Consider the following 19,935-nt stretch of genomic DNA (forward strand, 5'->3'; position numbering starts at 1 on the left):
ACATTTGTGTGAAATTTATGTGAAATTAATAAGGAAGACAGATTTTTTATTTTGTGTGTGTGTGTGTGTGTGTGTGTCATCAAGTTTGAAGCCAGAGTCAGACACACTTATCAACGTTACTAATTCTCTCATCTTCAACCCAAGCCATCGTCGAATTCGGAGGTGGTCTGATCCCTCATCTCTTGACTCTTGCTCTAAACCTCTTCCTTTCTGCCTCTCTACTCAACTTCAAACCCAACCCCCCCAATGGCCCAAGCTTGAGAGCTTTCAAAACCTCAAGCTAGACAGGGTTAAGCCTTTATTAGATGATTTCAATCAGCCCACACGATAAGCCCAGGTTCTTTAGCCAAGATCCAAATCCATATAACTCTAAACCCATAGGCTCAGTCGGCCCACATTTTAAACAATTTCAACCTAGCCCACAAACAAACTCAGAACCAAGCCCAGGTCCAAAGACAACCAAATTTAAACCCAACTCACCACACGCTCTCCTCCAACCCAGATCCACCACGCAAAACACAACACCTAGGTCTGTTTGGATACCTTCTTCTTTTATTTATTTATTATTTTCGGGGTTTAAAGCTGAATTCAGCTCAGCTGGGCTTTAAAAAAATTATGTGGCGTGGGTAGTGGATGACGGCAGTTTTTTTAATTAAAAGAAAAGGAGGGAAGCCGAACCCTAATTGTTTTTTTAGGAACAGCCGAACCCTTAATTTACCTTGAGTCCGCTAAACCCTAAACCATAGCCTCTTAATTTCTTTCTCTTTCTCTGTAAAACTGAAGCGCCAAAAATGTCAGACAACAACTTAATACTTGGATCTCCATGGGAATATTTACCTGATGAGATTGTAACCGATATTTTCCTACGTCTACCTATCAAATCCATAATTATCTGTAGCTCTGTCTCAAAAACTTGGAAATCCCTAATCCAAAACCCCACTTTTATTTCCAACCATCTCCACCACTCCTACACCACCACCATCACCAACAACCAAAACCTCCTCCTCATCGGTCCCCACCATAATGAACTATATTGCGCATTGCATAACGAAGATGATCCTTATTTCAGTAAACACACTAGATTTGATTGTCATCCTGCCTTGCGTTTCTCTAATGGATTATTATATTTTGTCGGTACTTGTAATGGCCTGCTCTGCCTTTCCAACACTCATGACGTTAATAGATTCTTTCTGCTGAACCCTTCTGTTAGAAAGTTCGTGGAACTTCCTTCACCCAATGTCACTTTACACGTCTCTTGGGTTTGGATATGATTCCAAAACTAATGATTATAAAGTGGTGAGGGCTGTGAGCTTAAAGTTAACGGAGGATGGTTCTGTCTTTCAAAATCCTCAACCCCCCGTGGTCGAGCTTTACTCGCTCTCCACTGGTCAATGGAAAATGCTTACTGCTCCTGTATGTGTTGTATATGGTCGTCAGAAACAAGCATTTGTCAATGGGGCGCTGCATTGGCTTGCTTCAAGGAGTACTACCACTAATGATGGAAAAAATAGAGTACATTTTGTTTTGGTGCTTGATTTGGGGGACGAGGTCTTCCGCGAAATACTGCTGCCGGAGAGTTGTACGTCTGTTACTGTATATGGAAATTCCATTGCTATGTTTCAAATAGGTTCTTATGATTGTATTTTCAATATATGGGTGATGAAAGAGTATGGTGTTGCCTTATCATGGATGAAAGTTCATCAAAATCGAACATTAACCATAGAAAGGGCAGTAGGTTTTCGGAGGAATGGTGAGGTTGTACTGCAAATGTTTGGAGGAAGGCTTGTCTCGTGGAATCCAGAGAGCCAAAAGAGTGAGGATCTTAGGATTATTGGATTTAGTTTTACTTTTGTTGGTTATTATGTTGAGAGTCTTGTTTTGCTTGACAAAACCGCCAACGGTGCAGTTACATATTGAAGAAAATCAGTAAGATGCATTTCATACTTATTCTTTTTATGGTTTTTCATTTATTTCTTTACATATACTTGACATTGATCATACATTACATGTGAATACAAAATGCTCGATTCTAAAAATTCCTTACTTGTTGCAAAATCTGCTATGCACAGGAATTTTCATATAATTATATTGTTGAATTTACTGTTCATGTCCAAACCCAAGCCCCCTTCTTGATGAGATTTGGTGATGGGACCTTTGGCATAGGCCTTTCTTCAAACAATTTAAGGGATGGCATAAGTCACAGAACAAAGGCGTCCAGCTTGTGAATGAGAATCGTAGAGATTTTAGGAAATTGGTTTGAATTGTTTTTAGTACAACTTTAAACAATGAATAATTCTTTAACCTTCAGTTTCAAATTCATTCAAAACCCTGCACCAAAACAATAATTAATTCTCCCAATAAAGTAGTTATGCTTAGATGTATTGTTTTGTTGACTAGATTTCCTTCCATTGTTTTTCTTTTCTTTCTCTTTCTCCCCTGTTTATGATTTAGGATTTTCTGCTACACAACTGTACAAACTAGAAGCAAAAGGCCAGTACCAGTGGAAACAATAAAAAGAAAAACTAGGTAAATAGAAGACATCAACCTAAAACTACTATTGTTATTCAAAATGAAATGTCACAATTATTTCAGAATTTTTCATTTTGAATTTTTTATGGTTGAGGATTTCTTTCTTCAAGCAGCCTCTTTAAGAGAGCCAAAAGTCTTGTAACTCAACTGGTTGATGAGCCAAAAGTCTTATAATTCAATTGGTTGACACCTCCTAGCATTTTCAAAAGAGAAAATCCATGGCTTTAATCCCTTCTCTCCCAATTATTAAATTAAAAAAAAAAAAAAAATCTAGCCTCTTTAGGAGCCATCATTTATCTTTTTGAATATATATCCATTTCATTTGTATACAGAGTAGTGCTTTTCACCTTTTGACAACAAATAGTTGTACCTCTTTTTTTTTTTTTTTCCTCAAGACTTCTCTAAATGTTAAGTATTTGAAATCTTTTTGTATCAATGTGTACTTTGTTTATGAAATTTGAAGAATCTTTTTTTTTTTTTTTTTTAGTTAGTTTTTTGGGTTGGTTTGGACACGAATGTTGGTCTACCTAAGCTTGTGTTTTGGTTGCTCAAACATATTCATATGTGCCACTAATGGAGACAAGTGATAGAGGTGAAATATGGTTGTGTATGGGGTGACTGGTGTACTAGTTCTGTTAATGGTCCATATGGTTTTGGTTTGTGGAAAAATATTAGTCGGGGATGGCCTACTTTTTCTTGCTACATTATGTATGATATTGGTGATGGATCTAGGGTGAAGTTTTGGAAAGACCATTGGTGTGGTGAGACATCTCTTGCAGTAAACTATCCTGAATTGTTTAGATTTTGCCGAGATAAAGAGGCTAGTATGGTTGAGCTTATGAAGTCCACTAATGGAGTCCTCTTTTGGGATGTAAGTTTCTTTAGGGGTGTGCGTACTCGGGAATTAGAGGCTATGTCAGGTTTCATGGATACCATTTATGGTTCTTCAGTAAGGGGGTTTGGTAAGGATAAGATGTGTTGGAAACTTGATATAGACAAAGGGTTCATGGTTAAGGATTATTAGAGTATTTTAGTGGGCTCTAATGACTACTGTTTTCCTTGAAAAAGTATTTGGAAACAAAAGATTTCTTCTCGAATGGTTTTCTTTGTTTGGACTGCTGCTTTAGGAAAATGCTTGATGGTTGATAATTTATGAAAAAGGAAGGTTTGGATCCTAGATTGGTGCTACATGTGCAAGTGTAATGGTGAATCGGTTGACCATCTCTTTCTGCATTGTCCGGTTGCTATTGATTTGTGATCTATGGTGTTGGGTTTATTTAGAGAAAGTTGGGCTATGCCACAATTTGTTGTGGGGCTTCTAGCTTGTTGGCAAGGCAAGTTTGGTCATTATCAAAATGGTCATATTTAGTTAATTGTTTTCCATTGCTTAATGTGATGTCTTTGGAGGGAGAGAAATAATAGGTGTTTTGGAGATAATGAATGATCCATACCAGACTTTAAGTTATTTTTCTTTAGAACTTTATTGGATTGGTTGGTTGCTATGCAAAACCAATCATTCTTTTCCTTTCTTGATTTCCTTGATTCTTATAATTTTTGTACTTGAATTGTTGACCTACCTGTCTACTAGGATATTTCATTTTTGATATCAATAAAACTTATTACTTAAAAAAAAAAAAAAAAAAAATTCATATGTGCCACTTGTGTCTGAAATAGAACTTTAAAATGATTTTCCCCTAGTGTGTTTGATATGGTGCCTTAGGTTCGGTGTTGATTCGATTTGATGACCAGCTATTATGCTTAAATTTGTTCATGTGTGGTATTAAGGAGTAGTCAAACGAAATTTGGACTTAGAGCATTTGTTGGAACCTTTTTCTTTTCGATAAGTAGAGCATTTTTTGGAACTTTTAAGCTTTTATCATTATTTTTTATGGGATCTCTATCACTTTTGTGTTTTATTCTTAAGTTTTCTTATTTTTCATACTATGAATTTTGCTTTATGTCTCCACCTTCTTTTTTGTGTAAAAAATACAATTAAATACTAAAAACTTTTGGGTAGAAAGGATTATTGGCAAGTATGGTCCTTGCGCATCAATATGCTTATATATTTTTATAGTTTGCTGAAAGATTAGACTGTTAATTGTTTCCTTGTGTACAATTGTCTTGCTAATTAAAATGGTAATCCCATGGAACAATGATATGAGTTTAACTTGGAAACTTTTGTTATCTAGTTTATAGTTGTTATGAGCCTTGAAGGGCATAGGACATGGTTCGAGTTTTGAGATAAAAAATTGTGTTGAGGTATGATTTGCGCGAAATACCTGATATCTTGTCAATGCTTATCTCTAGGATGATGGGTGGTTGAATTTGAATTAGTAAAGTGTGCTTGAGGGAGAAGTACTGTCACCCTGATTTTCAAAAAAATGCATTAATTTCTAACCAAACTCTGTTTCCCGTGCTTAGGCTGCCAAAAGGCCATCTTCAAGGGCAAGTTTTAGGCTCCTAGCTTGTTGTCCAATGTAGGTAGTTTAATGGTACTAAAATTCAAACTATTGTTTTTCTATATGTTAATAATACAAATAACGTAAATTTGTTGAGGACAAGTAGAAGAGCTATTTATTTTTAATAAAGAGTAGCTATGTTTTGATTTTGTTAAACAAGATCATTTTTAATTAAAATGGTAGTGTATAATTGTGTTTATATGTCTAATCTCATGTCACTGGTAATATTCCTTAGTTTGATTGAATTTTGACCATTATGGTGTGCTTAGTTATGCACTTATTCTTTTCTTAGCCCATTATGCTTATTATTGCCTCTGCTTGTGCAGGGGAGGATCTTTGGGACTTCTTGATGATAGGAGAAGAGAATATGTTTTGTGGTCTTGAAAAGATGATGCATCCACGGCCGAGTGATTTGCTATTTACTTTGAAAAGTTACCTATGTAAGAATTATTTTATATGGTTTAGAGTGAAGTCCGATTGAAGTAAAGGTTGTGATTTTGGTGGTTAGACTTATATTACTAATTAAAAAAATAGTTTATATTTGGGTTTTTATTTGATTAGGTATGGGCATTTTTATATTCAGGGACAAATTTGTAATTTCCACAATTTCTATCCATGGGTAATTTGATTGAGTCTAGAATGTTCTAGCAAATCCTGCGTATCTTAGGTTTTATTTTATTTGGGTCCAAGTTAGTATTTTAATATGTTTTATTTTACTAGCCAGAATAGGAGTCTTAGTGATCAATATAGGGAGATGGAGAGTTAATTAATAAAATTAGCAATGAATTCAATTTTTCCTAGGCTGGTACGGAAAATTCTCATTTCATACTGATTTAAATACTATTTGTACCTAGAGTTATATGGAATTTTGGCTGTATTGGTTCAAATACCACCATTCACTCTCTTTCTTAATTCTCGTGATATGTAAAGAGAGAATAAACAACTAAAAGCAAAATAAATAATATCAATGTAAGTTTGCACGGTTATTGGAGTAAATTTATAAATTTACACAATTATACATGAATTAATATGGGTCATTTTTAGGCAAAATTGTGTAAAATATTTTACACATTTTTCTATTATATACAGATTGATGTGAATGTTCTAAAGCGATAAAACTCAGTGGAGGAGATAACAACAAGATAAAAAATAAAGAAAGATAAATACTAAAAGTAGGAGAGAATGAGTAGAGGGGAAAAAAAGTGAGTTATTAAAAAGAATTGCAGTGGAGGAGATAACAACAAGATAAAAAATAAAGAAAGATAAATACTAAAAGTAGGAGAGAATGAGTAGAGGGGAAAAAAAGTGAGTTATTAAAAAGAATTGTTTCCGAGTAGTTGAGATATGTGTAAAATAAAGATGTTTGTGATATTACAAACTATACAATATAACCATTAAAATTAGTGTATCACCAAAAAAATTACTCTTATTTATTATGTTATTAATTGACATTTACAAATCACATTAATTATCATATCAATTTTTAAATGTTATGTTGTAAAATTTGCAATATTTTTAGCATCTTTCAAAAAATATTCAGTATATATATATGTATTGTACGTCATGGAACTCCCAGACCCATTTAGGCCTTGGGCCTTGAACTCCAACATTACTATACAGCCCATGGGCCCAACCCTCTTATCCAAAACTAGGCTCTAAGCCTACTAAGGCCATGGGCCCAGGCCTCATGTCATTACACTCGGCCCAAAACCCATTAAGCGAGTCGTTATAATATATGTCCTTCATAGTTCATAACTTGGGAGTTGCCTGGCAAAGTACACCTCGAACGGAAGCATGATTGCTCAGGAATGTTGTATCTCGGTTACCCGGTACTGCCTTGGGAAGTATCTTTACCGAACACCCCACTCTCAACTAAACATCCACTCAGTGATAATAACATTAAGCCTCCTTTACCACTAACCACAAGAGTAATCATAACTTTCTACTAATTATTAGGCTATAAATATAAGGAGCTAAAGAGGGAAGGGTTTTTTTTTTTTTTTTTTTTTTTTTGGGAGGGTTCACAAAGAAACTGGGGGTAGAAAGAGTGAGAGTGCACTAGGCTAGCATAGTAATAATAGGCACAGAGGGAGTAAGATTATCTAGAGGGGAAGGCAGTTCCATTGGGTCTTTGTATAAGGAACTACCCAGAGTAGGAAATCCAAAACCCATATCAAAAATAGATTGTGAGACCAAGTGAGGGTTGGTCCATCAACCTCACTTTTGGCGCGCACATATATATATATATATATATATATATATAAACATTCTAATCTGCAGTAGCCATTGATCATGATTTATGTTCTTGACAATGAATGTGGCATAATCGTCATAGACTTGTAGACGTAGATAGACATACAGATATAAAATGCTATGTAATTAGAACACGTCAAGAACCTTGCTTTCTTGTAACAATGAGCATATCTCTCTTGGATTTTCTCAAATTATATGTTTATAATGCTTATGTTGCAATTGTTTTATATAATAATTCAGCAAAATTTTTTTTTGAGTTATATAGTTATCATGCATGCATTTTAAAGAAAATATTGATTAATTACTCACAAATATAAAATATTTCCCAGCCCTATCTCCAACATAAAGCCCACTTATAAATTTAATTCCACCATAAAGCCCAAGTACAAAGCCCTTTTCAACCAAAACACTTTGGAGAACCCTTTGAGAAACATGGTTTACTCAAAATTTCAATTTTCCTTTTGTTGCACATTTCAAGATCCTTCCCCTTCCCCAACGTTCACGAGTTCAATCTCCCTGTTTTCCTTTTATTGCACGGTTTCAGATTTCCTTTTGTTGCATGGTTTTAGGTTCCTTCCTCTTTCCCACATTTCTATTCTACGGTTTCACCCCTTCTAACAGCAACCTTTTCGCCTTCCTTCCTTCCTTCCTGACTTTCTCGCCTCACAGTATATAAATATTGACAGAAGCTTGATGATTCAATTTAGATATCTCTAAATCCAGTTTATTTTGTGATCTATTCTTTTGTTTGATTTTTTTTCCACTTTTTACATTTTGTTACTGCCTCTTTTGTTTGATGATTCAATTCACGTTTCTGTTTTCCTTTTGTTTGATGTTGTTTTCACCTTTTTGTACCATAACGTGTAGTGCAAAATAAGGGTATGTGTAAATAAAGACTTTTTTATTATTATATGTAATTGAGTTTATTCAATCTGTAAAAACACAGAGTTTAGGAAAATAAAAAGAGAAAGTTATTAATTCATAAAACAATTCTCTTTAGTATTGTTTTATTTACTTGCCCTTGGTTCTGTTGTATTGTAAAAGAATTTTGTAACCATTGATTTTTTTTTTCTTTTCTTATTTGTTTAATAACATGCATATGTTGATTTTGAAATATTAGAGGATGAGTTTGAAAGGACTAGAGAGCTTTATGAAAGAATTTTGGACCAATTAAAGCACCTGAAGGTATGTATAAATTATACAAAGTTAGAATATAGTGTTTAAACTTCAAAATTGTTTCATATAGTTTTTTTTTTTTTTTTGCTTGGTTTTATGGTTTCTGTTACTTGCTTGGGTGGTGTTATTTGATTACTATTCTTTGTTGAGAAAAAAAGGTTGATGGGCTGACTACAATTTGGTATTTTTGATGCTTTCATTTTTTTTGTTTTTGTTTTTGGTGTTAGCATTTGGACCCACAATAAGTATATTAGCCAGGTAGTTGTTTGAATGGCCAAATCACTAATACACTAGCACTAAACTAGGTGTAGAGTAGCAACCTGAGAATTGTGCAGCAATATAGCAATAAAGGAACCACACATGATCGACTCTATAACACACTAAAAATAGCTTTTATATGAATTTAAAAAGATTTCACAAACAACAATTTTAGAACAGTACAACACAAAATTCTACTATGGACCTACATTTTATTGCTATCATGATTTTTTGTGTTACCAAATGTGAGGCTTAGGGTCTAAATTTGGTGAATTCTTTGATTAGTTACAATTGCTTTTTGTGATACCCCAATTTGATTGATTGTGTGATGTGTGTGGGTGTGTAATGAGTCCCACATTGGGTATTTACTGAGTTGAACTGGGCTTTATTAACAATTGCAAGGAGCCTTACTAGTGACTAGTCCTTTTGAGGTATAACGCAGATGTGGCTAGCGCTTTTCTTTGGGTTGTTACATATGGTATTAGAGCCAGTTCGGTAACCTCACGTGGGCTCAAAGACACTACCCCACAAAGTGGGCCCTAACGAGGACGTTAAGGATTTAAGTGGGGGAGATTTTGGTGCTCCAATTTGATTGATTGTGTAATGTGTGTAGGTGTGTAATGAGTCCTACATCGAGTATTTACTGGATTGAACTGAACTTTATTAACAACTGTAAGATGATTGAGAAAAAAAAAATGTCGATTACCCAAGATTGTCCTTAAATCAGGTTATCATCAACTCAAAGCTAAGGAGGAAGATATTCTTAAGATTGTCATCCATACATATTAAGGACAATACTGAGTTTTAGTGATGCTAATTTGGTTGACTAATATCTCTCTTTGTTCAAGGACTAAGGTATGTCAAGTTTAGAGGACTAAACTTATTTTAAGGGGGGAAGAGTGTAATACCCCAATTTTGTTTTTATGATTATTACCGTACCTTACCATTTTAATATAGAGTTGATGTACTATATGTGTGTGCATAGTAAGATGGGAGTAGACAACTTTGTGGTGCTACAAATAGGTGAGAAAAATCAAAGTTTTAGTGTATACAATTTAGTGCGGCAATTAAACTAATAAATAAAAGATGAAGATGTTTTATAGGCTTCTTGGAGACTAAAGAGATAAGCTTAAGTGGATTTCAAACTCCAGCCCACTACCCCATCAAGCCCACATCTCTGATGTGTTAAAATATAAGTTGGAGGAAAAAATAATGAGGGTTTTGGGATAAGAAGGGTTTCATCACTAAGGAGGCTAGGGTTTTATCAAAGAGGCTAAGAGGTTTTTCTTGGAGTTAGAGTACATACAATTAAAGAGGCAATAAGATTTTTTCAAGGTTCTATTTAAGAGTGTTTTGAGGCTTTTTAGAGGTTGTTTCGGCTAGACTTTCAGAGTGATTCAAGTGCAGTAAGTAATTATACATAATATGCACAAGTTTTGTCCATTAGATTCTTAGAAGTTAAAAGTTTCAAAAGTTTTGTATTCCAAACTTATATTTTCTAAAGTTTATCAAAAGTATTTTTACATCATTGAAAGAGAAATTTCGACTATTAAATAATGTTTTAAAGAGAAACTTTCAATTCTAAATAACGTTTTGAACGTCCAAATCTCATTTAAAAGATGATTTCTAAAATAAACTATTTTTCCGAAAATAATTTAGTTTCAAAGTAAGTGTTCTAAAAAGGTTCTTGTTCTTTAAAACCAAGTGATTTCAATCATATTCCTATTCTCCAAATGGTACTTAAAATGTTTCTTTTAGCAAATTAAATTTTCAGATTTACTCAAGAATTGTAATATATTTATATAAACTCCTCAGTTTCTATTCGTTCCCCAAGAGAGTCAAGCATCCTTTGATTTATGTTCTATTTGATATTGTGATCTTTGATATGCCTCTATATTTGGAATAATTGTTAATATCAAGTAAATTATTATATTTTGTATAAACTTTGCTTTTGTGATATGTGACTCAAAATAAGTGTTTTTAGAATTGATTAGATATGTCAGATATATGTGTAAATCCGCTCACAGGATTATATGTGAGAATATGTGATGTGTATATGTGACATTGTGCTCTGATCAATTATATGTATGTGTTTTCTAATGATTTTAAGATGTGATTACAATTGTATTAAGTGATTCATTATATGTTTTGGAATAATTATTTTTGATATCATTGAATGAGTTTGTGAAAAATCAAAATACTTGTGCCTGGCTTAACTCTATTCTGTTATGTATTTTGTATAATTACTTACTAGATGTGTGGCTCACCCCATCAATTACTATTTTTCAGATTAAAATATAGTTGGAAATATAGAACCGTTGGGTTGCTTTGTAAGGTGCAAGGTAGAGCATGGAAGTTATAGGCAACTTCAGTATGAATTGAAGACTTAAAGAATTTTAGTTACCTTTATTTTGTAATTCATGTTTTTGTGTAGATTATTTCCCATTTGTAGAGTTTAGATTTTTGTAAGAGGTTTTTAAGAGTATTATTTCTTTGGAGTATTGTTTTATTTTGGATTAATTATGTTTATGGAATTATATAAGTTTAGTAGGTTAGTCATGCATCTAAATTCATTTTCCATGAATTTGGGTTGTGACACTTTCATATCAGCCTGCCGTACTTTTTGCGCTAATTCTTCTATTTATGGATATGCTTATTTACCTATGTTGATTTCAAGAGGAGGGTAGCACTGACAAACTGTTACTTGCCAATTGGAAGAGTTAAAAGCATGATCCTATTTGGCCAGTTTTGTTTTTAGTATGTTTAATCTTTTTAGAATATTTGAAAATGAACCAAATGCTAAAATCTTAAATCTGGGTTGCTAAGATGTGTGTGTGTGTGTGTGTGTGTGTGTGTGTTTTAACATTATTCTATTTCCACCTTCCATTACAATATGCACATCAATCTTTTCTTGAATAAATGTCTTGGAGACGTTGGTTTGCTGTTGCCCAAATTTCTTATTTGGGGTTTTGTTGTTTTTAGGTAGAAGATGTGATACCCAAAATTGGCCATTATACAAGTCAAAGATTCAATAGTTTTGTAGGTAACTACGATTAAGCAAGGACATAATGTTTGAGCATGAGATTTAATGTTATTTATGTGTTCCATTTACATTCTAGGAAACATAAGATATACTTGAATTCACAAACTATTTTGAGAAGAGTTTCTAATTTTGAAACAAACATTGAGCACTAAAATACATGTTTTATCAAACATAATAAATAAATGACCTAAATCAAATCACATTGTGATGCTTGCATTTTGGCATCCAATTATGTAAAAGATAAGTAATGATTCTGCAACTACCAAAAAAAAAGTGATGATTTCGCATGTATATACAAATTACAAGCTTAAGTATTATAGCTGAAACTATGATTTCACACTTGAAAGCCCACAAAAGTGCATTGGTTTTTGGGTTTTATTGAAAATTTAGGAGAGACCTCATGACTGTGTACCCAAAGTAAACCCCAAAGACCTCAATAAAAACTATAGCCAAATGCATATCATTTGGGCCAAGGGTGTGAGACCACTCCATAAACACATTCATGCATGATAATTTAATCATTGTAATTGAGAGAATCACACTAATAAATATCTGATTGTTTCAATCCTATAAATTGCCCAAATTCCAAACATAAGGGCTGTAATGTTTAAGTTGGAGGTGATGCTTTCTATTGATACGAGTTTGAATTCTTCTAGAGGCCTTCATTTTTCTGCGTTTAAATTAGCCTTCCTCCCTCTACCTTTCTTTATAGTTCTTGGTTTCTTTATGGTTCTTGGTTGGATAGAGCACTAGGATATTTAAATTAGTCAAACTACAAAAATTTGAATAGTGGATAACATTAAATATTGTCCTTTTTGAAGAGAGATATTTTATGACAAAATTAAGTTGGATAAAAGGGACAATCACATTTAGTTTTGAGCTTGAGAATTTTGTTCTAAAATTTTATTTTTCCTGACTTCATGGCTTATATTATATTTGTTTTAACTCAGTTTTGTATTCAGATAGGTGTTATTTTTTCTTATTTTGTTGAAGGTTGAAGTTTGAAATCCCCAAACCGATGCAATACAACCAGCAGCGTCGAGAGGTAATTTTTAATAGGCTTATGGAGCACAATTCAAGTGCAGGGAGTTCTTCACAATGTTGCATTGATATTGCCAAAGCCTTGAATGCCCCAATCCATATAAAACCTGATGATATGGAGATTGTTCATGTTTATGAGTTCGAATTTAGTGGCACAAGACTTTCCATTTATATGTGGTTCATTTAAATTGTTGTCATTGTTATAATATGTAAGATATACATACAAGAATTGTTTGATAATTAATATTTAGTATGAGTTAATTCTATCGCTCTTCAGTTAAATTATATTCTCTTGATATTTTTCCCTTTAGCTTTTATTTTTTAATTTTATTGTCTCCATGCAGAATACGAGTACCATGTACTCTTTTCTAATATATCATTTGTATATTAGAGGAAGCTTTCAACAAATATTTTTAATTCTTCTACCGTTTTGCTCTATTGATTGGCCACAATTTAATTTTGTTAAACTATTTTGTGCATCGTAAGGGTTAGCAACTAGTAATAATAATAATAATAATAATAATAGGATAGAAGAATTTAAAAATAAACATAACCACATATAAGATAGAGCATTGGTGTTTGGTACATATTTTCAAATAACAATTTTTAGTTTTTAAATAATATTATATGTATTTCCACACACTTTTTCATCTACACGTATTTCTATACATGTTTTCAAATAACAATTTTCAATTTTTAAGTGCATGTATCAAACACCCCATGTGAGAGACCTTTGAGACAATTTCTAACAAATTCCACAAAGCAAGAGTAACTAAACTATACATCAAACATATTACAATCACAAAAGGAAAAGAAATAAACAGGTAAAGCATGTTTTTAAAAGCAAAAGACATCAAACACATTACAATCACAAAAATAAACTCTATATAGTCCAGATGATAATAAGAAACAACTAATATAGATACACAGAAAGAAATCTACGTACGAGGATAATAAGAACTTAATCAAAACAGGAAAAGCATGTTGTTGATCGAAGATTACCCAGAAACATTAATATATTTTTTCCTTCAAAAAAAGAAAATTTAATATTTTTTAAAAGGAAGAGATATCAAACATGGTACATTCACAAAAACAAAAATACATATAGTCCAAATAATAATAAAAAACAACTAACATTAAAATAAAATAAAAAACTAAAAAAAAAAAAAACACACACACACACACACAAAGAAATGTACGTAATGGGATAATAAGAAGTTACAATAAAGTTGCTTAATGGCGAAATGGGTACTTGCTACTTCAGAAACCTAAAATGAGTGCTCTCGTGCCTGAGTGCATGTGGAAGCAGTGAAGGTCCTGCAGGTTTTCCTTGCAAGAGTGAAGTGGTTCTCGTTCCTTTGAACGTGGGACCAGCTGAGTTAGAAGAGCTGTGGAAGAAGTTATCCTTCACTGAGGAGGAGGATGAAAGCATAGTTTTAGGAAGTAGTACGACAGAAGCTGCTAAGGCGATAGGAAAAAATTGTCTCGTTATGAAGGTGCTCTCCACAAAGAGCATAACCATTGAGGCACTCAGAAAGAACCTCAGAATGGTCTGGAAACCAAGTAAGAGTGTCCAGATAAACGAGGTGGAGGATGAGTTATATCTTGTGGAGTTTGGGGATGGGAGGGATAAGAAAAGAATATTGGAGATGCGTCCTTGGACGTATGAGAAGTCCCTGATCTTGCTAAAGGAGTTTGAAGGTGAGCAGGTCCCTAAGGATATCTCCTTGTGGCAGTCTTCGTTCTGGGTGCAGATACACAATCTCCCGTTAAAGAGTAGAACTAGAGAAACGGGGCGGGTGATAGGGACAAGTTTGGGTGAGGTGATGGATGTGGACGTTTCGGAATCGGGAGTTAACTGGGGTAAGTATCTACGGGTAAGGGTGTTGATGGACGTTACGAAAAAACTAGTGAGAGGGAAGAGGATTGTCATTGAGGGAGGGGAGCAACGGTGGATAACGTTCAAATACGAGAGGTTACCAAATTTTTGTTACAAGTGTGGCTTGCTTAACCACGGGGTCAAGGATTGCAAGGAAGAGAATGGCTCAGGTGCTAATTTGGAGCATAACAATCTCCAGTATGGGGCGTGGATGCGGGGTGAGGTGCCAAGGAAAGGTGGAGGAGACTTCACAAGGTTTGGACTTGAGGATGAGCGGTTCAGTAAGGGTGGTCCAGTGCGCAACTCGGTGGGGGGTCAAATGCCTTTAAAAGAAACGCCAGACGAACGGCGGGAGGTGGGAAATGTGCCCGAGTCAACAACGCCAGTAACAGAACTTTGGGCAAAAAAGAATGAGACAAAAATAGGGGATCAGGAGTGTTAAGAGCAAAAGGGTAATCATGAGAAGGGAATGGGCAGAAGTCTCGAAGGGCTGCACGAAGGTATCTTTCCTTCCTCAAGTAAGGAAAAATTGGAAGCAGGAGGAGGTCAAAAAGAGTCAGAAGAAGGGCTGCAGGAGGTGACAGGGACGTGCCATGGGCTAGAAAACAAATTTGACTTCAAAATGGCGCCAAATGGGGAAGGAAAAACAGGTGGAGGCTGTGGGGGAGATGGGCCCGGCCCAATGGCATTATGTTTTGATGAGCAAATGGGCTGGGTTGCAGAACCTTTGGGCCCAAAAAGTGGCCACTGGAAGAGGCTGGCCAGGGAAGTCCGTGTAGACAATTCGGAGAAGGAGAAGGGCCCAATGTCGAAGAAAAGAGAGAATCCCACACCCATTCAAGACCTGGAACCAAACAACAAAACTCAGAAAAGAACAAAAGTTTCTGCCCAAAACAAAACACACAACACAAAACTTGATACGGATGGCGATGAGGCGGTGGCTGCGGAGCAGCACCGCCGAGCCCAATGAGGGTGTTATCATGGAACTGTCGGGGTTTAGGGTCATCCCCGGCAGTCAGGCTTCTCTCCGACGAAGTGAAGTCAAAAAACCCAACTTTGGTGTTCCTTATGGAAACCAAAGCCGGAGTGAATCGGATGAAAGGTTTACGGCAGAAGTTGGAACTAACACAGGGTATTACGGTACCAAGTGATGGGCGAAGCGGGGGTCTGGCAATGATGTGGCATGAGGGTGAGGCGGTGTGCTTGAAGAGCTGCTCAAATTCCCACATTGATGTGGTGGTGCAAGGTGAAGGCGGGGCAAATCCGTGGAGGGCGACAGGCTTTTACGGCCACCCCGACGCTAGTAAAAGGTACATTTCTTGGGATCTTTTGGTGGCTCTGAAAAATCAGTGTGACATGCCTTGGGTGGTATTTGGGGATTTCAACGAAATCACTCATCTCGATGAAAAGCTGGGTTGGTTAGACCGGGATGCAATCCAAATGCAAAATTTTAGGAATTGTTTGAGTTATTGTGGATTGTTTGATCTGGGTTTTGTGGGGCAACGATTCACGTGGTGCAATGAAAGGTTTGGGGAGCAGAGAACGTTGGTGAGATTAGATAGGATGCTGGCCAATGAGAAATGGCTTGGGAAATTTCCAACGGCACAGGTCCGGCATGTCTCTATGGCAGCATCAGACCACAGTTTGCTTGACTTGTCGCTTAGGAAGAGCAGTCCCTCAAAGCCGAAGAAAAGGAGATTTGTGTTTGAGGCGATGTGGGTTAGGGACGAAAGGTGTAAAGAAGTGATCGAATCAGCGTGGGAGTCTTACCAGGACATTACAAAAGATTGCATTGTCGACAAAATCATAAGATGTCAAGCTCAACTTAAATGGTGGAACCAGCGAGAGTTCGGGAATGTGAATACAAGGTTGAAACATTTAAAGGAAAGATTGCAATTCCTAGAAGCGCAGAATCTGCTCAATGAGACAGCAAGCGAAATCCGAGGATTGAGGAAAGAAATAAATGAGACATTGCAAAGAGAGGAAGTGATGTGGAATCAAAGGTCAAGGGCACTTTGGCTGAAGTGTGGGGATAGAAATACGAAATTTTTTCATGCAGCTGCTTCTCAACGACGAAAGAAAAATAGGATTGATGGGATTACTGAAGAAGGGGTTCGGTATGAGAGGCAGGAGGATATTGAGAGGGTGATTCTTGGGTACTTCTCAAACATTTTTAGCTCGAACCAACCAAGCTCTTTTGATGCATGTTTGAGTGCAGTGACGCCTCGGGTCACCCAAGAAATGAACAGTCAATTGTCGAGACCGTTTAGGGAGGAAGAGATCAGAGTGGCATTGAACCAGATGCACCCAACAAAGGCTCCCGGCCCCGACGGTATGTCTCCAATTTTTTTCCAAAAATATTGGGATGTGGTGGGTCAGTTTGTAGTAAATTGTGTTCTCAAAATTCTGAATACGGGTGTTATGCCGAAGGGCTTAAACGAAACATATATCTGTCTTATCCCAAAAGTTGATTGTCCTCAAAATATTACTGAATTTAGACCAATCAGCTTATGTAATGGGGTGTACAAAATTGTTTCCAAAGTTCTTGCGAACAGGTTGAAGAAGATCCTACCGGCTGTGATAGATGAGTCTCAAAGCGCATTTGTCCCGGGAAGGCAGATCACAGATAATGTGTTAGTGGCATTTGAGGCGATGCATTGTATCAATCAAAGAAGGAAAGGCAAAAAAGGTCTGATGGCTATTAAGCTCGACATGAGCAAAGCCTATGATAGGGTTGAGTGGGCTTTTTTGGAGGCAATAATGAGGAGATTGGGTTTTCAGGAAGGGTGGATCAGGCTGATCATGTTGTGTGTATCCACAGTTTCCTATTCTGTGCTAATCAATGGGGAACCAAAAGGCAATATTATTCCAACAAGGGGGCTGCGACAAGGGGATCCGATATCCCCCTACCTTTTTCTACTGTGTGCTGAAGGCTTAACAGCTATGTTGAGAAGGGAGGAGAGGGAAGGGCTGATAAGCGGAATTTCAGTGTGTCGAGGGGCACCTAGGATCTCTCACCTCTTGTTTGCCGATGATTGTATAATTTTTGGGGAGGCATGTGTAAAGGAAGGAAATAGGGTGCTAAAGGTTCTATCAGACTATGAAAAGGAGTTGGGGCAAAAATTGAACAGAGAGAAGACGTCACTCTTCTTTAGCAAGAATACATGTGGAGCTGTCCAAGAGGAAATAAAAACTAGCTTTGGGGCACAAATTATTCATAAGCATGAAAGGTATTTGGGATTGCCTACCCTAGTAGGGAGGGGAAAAAAGAAGGCGTTTAACCGTATAAAGGATCAAGTTGGGAGGCGGATAGAGGGGTGGAAGGGTAAGTTGCTATCTGCAGCAGGAAGAGAGATTCTTATTAAAGCGGTGGCGCAAGCAACAACGACGTACACTATGAGTTGCTTTAAACTTCCGGATTTCTTGTGCAAAGAGTTAAACTCCATGGTTAGTCAATTTTGGTGGGGACAAAGAGACAAAGAAAGGAAGATGGCGTGGATGTCTTGGGAGAGGCTTTGCACACCAAAATCGGAAGGTGGAATGGGGTTTAAAGATTTAAGGGCCTTCAACATGGCGCTTCTTGCAAAGCAAGGGTGGCGGCTTAAGCAAAATCCAAATTCTCTTTCCCATAGAGTGTTTAAAGCCAAGTACTTTGCGGGGTGTTCATTCATGGAGGCACAGGTAGGAAAGAAGCCATCCTATGTATGGAGGAGTATCATGGCAGCAAGGGAAACCATCGAGGTTGGCTCGAGGTGGATTGTGGGGAATGGGAAAAGCGTGAAGATTTGGCGTGATAGGTGGCTGCCTTCACCAGAGACATTCAAAGTGACGAGTCCCCAAGGACTGGGCACGGAGCTGGAGAGGGTGGATCAACTCATTGACAGTGAGTATGGAGGGTGGAAAACAGATTTGATCAAAAAGACGTTCTTTCCTATGGACGCGGAAAAAATCCTTAGTATCCCATTGAGCCCACGGCTGCTAGAGGACTCTGAGGTGTGGGCTTGGTCAAAAAATGGCCTCTTTACGGTTAGGAGTGCTTATGGGGTGGCCTTAAAGCTGTTGCAAAAGTCAGGTTCCTCCCTAGAAAGAGGAGAAGGGTCGGACAAAGATAAAATGTCTCAGTTTTGGCAAGGAATTTGGAAGCTGGAATGTCCAAATAATGTAAAACATTTCTTTTGGAGGGCTTGTAGGGATATCTTGCCAACTAAATTCCTTTTGGCTGCAAGGAAAGTATGTACTGATGACAGGTGCGACATGTGTGGTGGCTGTGAGTCTTCTGGTCACATTTTATGGGACTGCAAGTTTGCAAAGGAGGTTTGGAAGGAAGCTGAGCTCGGGTTGCCTGTGCTAAATCACCCAATAAGGGATTTTGTGGATGTGGTTTGGGCTTTGAGAGAAAGAAAGGTGGATTTGGATTGGGTTTCTTTTGCTATTACGGCGTGGCTCATTTGGAACAATAGAAATAGTTTCAAACATGAGGGGAAGTCCAAAGAGGCGAAGAGAATTGCTAAGGAAGCCCGTGAGTTGGTGGAGGAAGTGCAAGAAAGTCAGAATCCAAGTTCGCAGAGAATGGCATTGGGCTGCAACCAATGGAGACCTCCGTCGAAGGGGAGGTATAAGGTAAATATGGATGGGGCGGTATTCGCGAAGATAGGGTGCTGTGGTGTTGGGGTGGTCATTAGAAATGAGGAAGGACTGTTAATGGGGGCAATGAGTAAAAAAGTTCATTTCCCCCTTGGGGCCATGGAGGTTGAAGCAATGGCGATGGAGGAGGGAATTCAGCTGGCTAGGGACTTAGGACTGAAGGATATTGATATGGAAAGTGATGCTCAATTGGTAGTGTTGGCTGTTGGAGGAACTGACCCAGGCCCGTGCTCAATACAGAAAATTTTGGAAGGGGCAAAACAGGGGTTGTCTGCTTTCAGCTCGTGGAGTTGTTCTCATGTGCGCAGACAGGGCAATATGGCTGCTCATCTTATGGCTAAGGAAGCTAGTAATGTACAAGAATGTCTAATTTGGGTGGAAGATACCCCCAGTGTTATTGTATCTCAAATTCATATGGATGTTACTGCATTGGACAGTTGTCCTAAGTAATGAAAGTTAAGTACTGGTTTACTATCCAAAAAAAAAAAAAAAAGAAACCTAAAATGAGTGAAGAAACAACACACAAAGAGTTGAAATGCAATGAATCTCAGAAAAAACACATTTATTTTGGGGTCATGCATGCAAAGATGGTCACTGAAAAGGCTTTCTGAGTGACTTGAGTTTTGTGAGCAGAGCAGAAGAGCATGTTTGCG

At 36.8% G+C, this 19,935-nt stretch overlaps 1 pseudogene across 1 annotated transcript; it reads left to right on the forward strand.

The window, feature by feature from the left end:
- The first annotated feature begins 672 nt into the window (after positions 1–672).
- On the forward strand, positions 673–5,744 carry LOC115969654 (annotated as a pseudogene). Its single transcript, XR_004087055.1, has 2 exons — positions 673–1,926; positions 5,315–5,744. The product of XR_004087055.1 is annotated as an F-box protein CPR1-like (transcript).
- The last annotated feature ends 14,191 nt before the right edge of the window (positions 5,745–19,935 follow it).

Source organism: Quercus lobata, chromosome 1, assembly GCF_001633185.2.
Source record: "Quercus lobata isolate SW786 chromosome 1, ValleyOak3.0 Primary Assembly, whole genome shotgun sequence".
NCBI classification, from domain to species: Eukaryota; Viridiplantae; Streptophyta; class Magnoliopsida; order Fagales; family Fagaceae; genus Quercus; species Quercus lobata.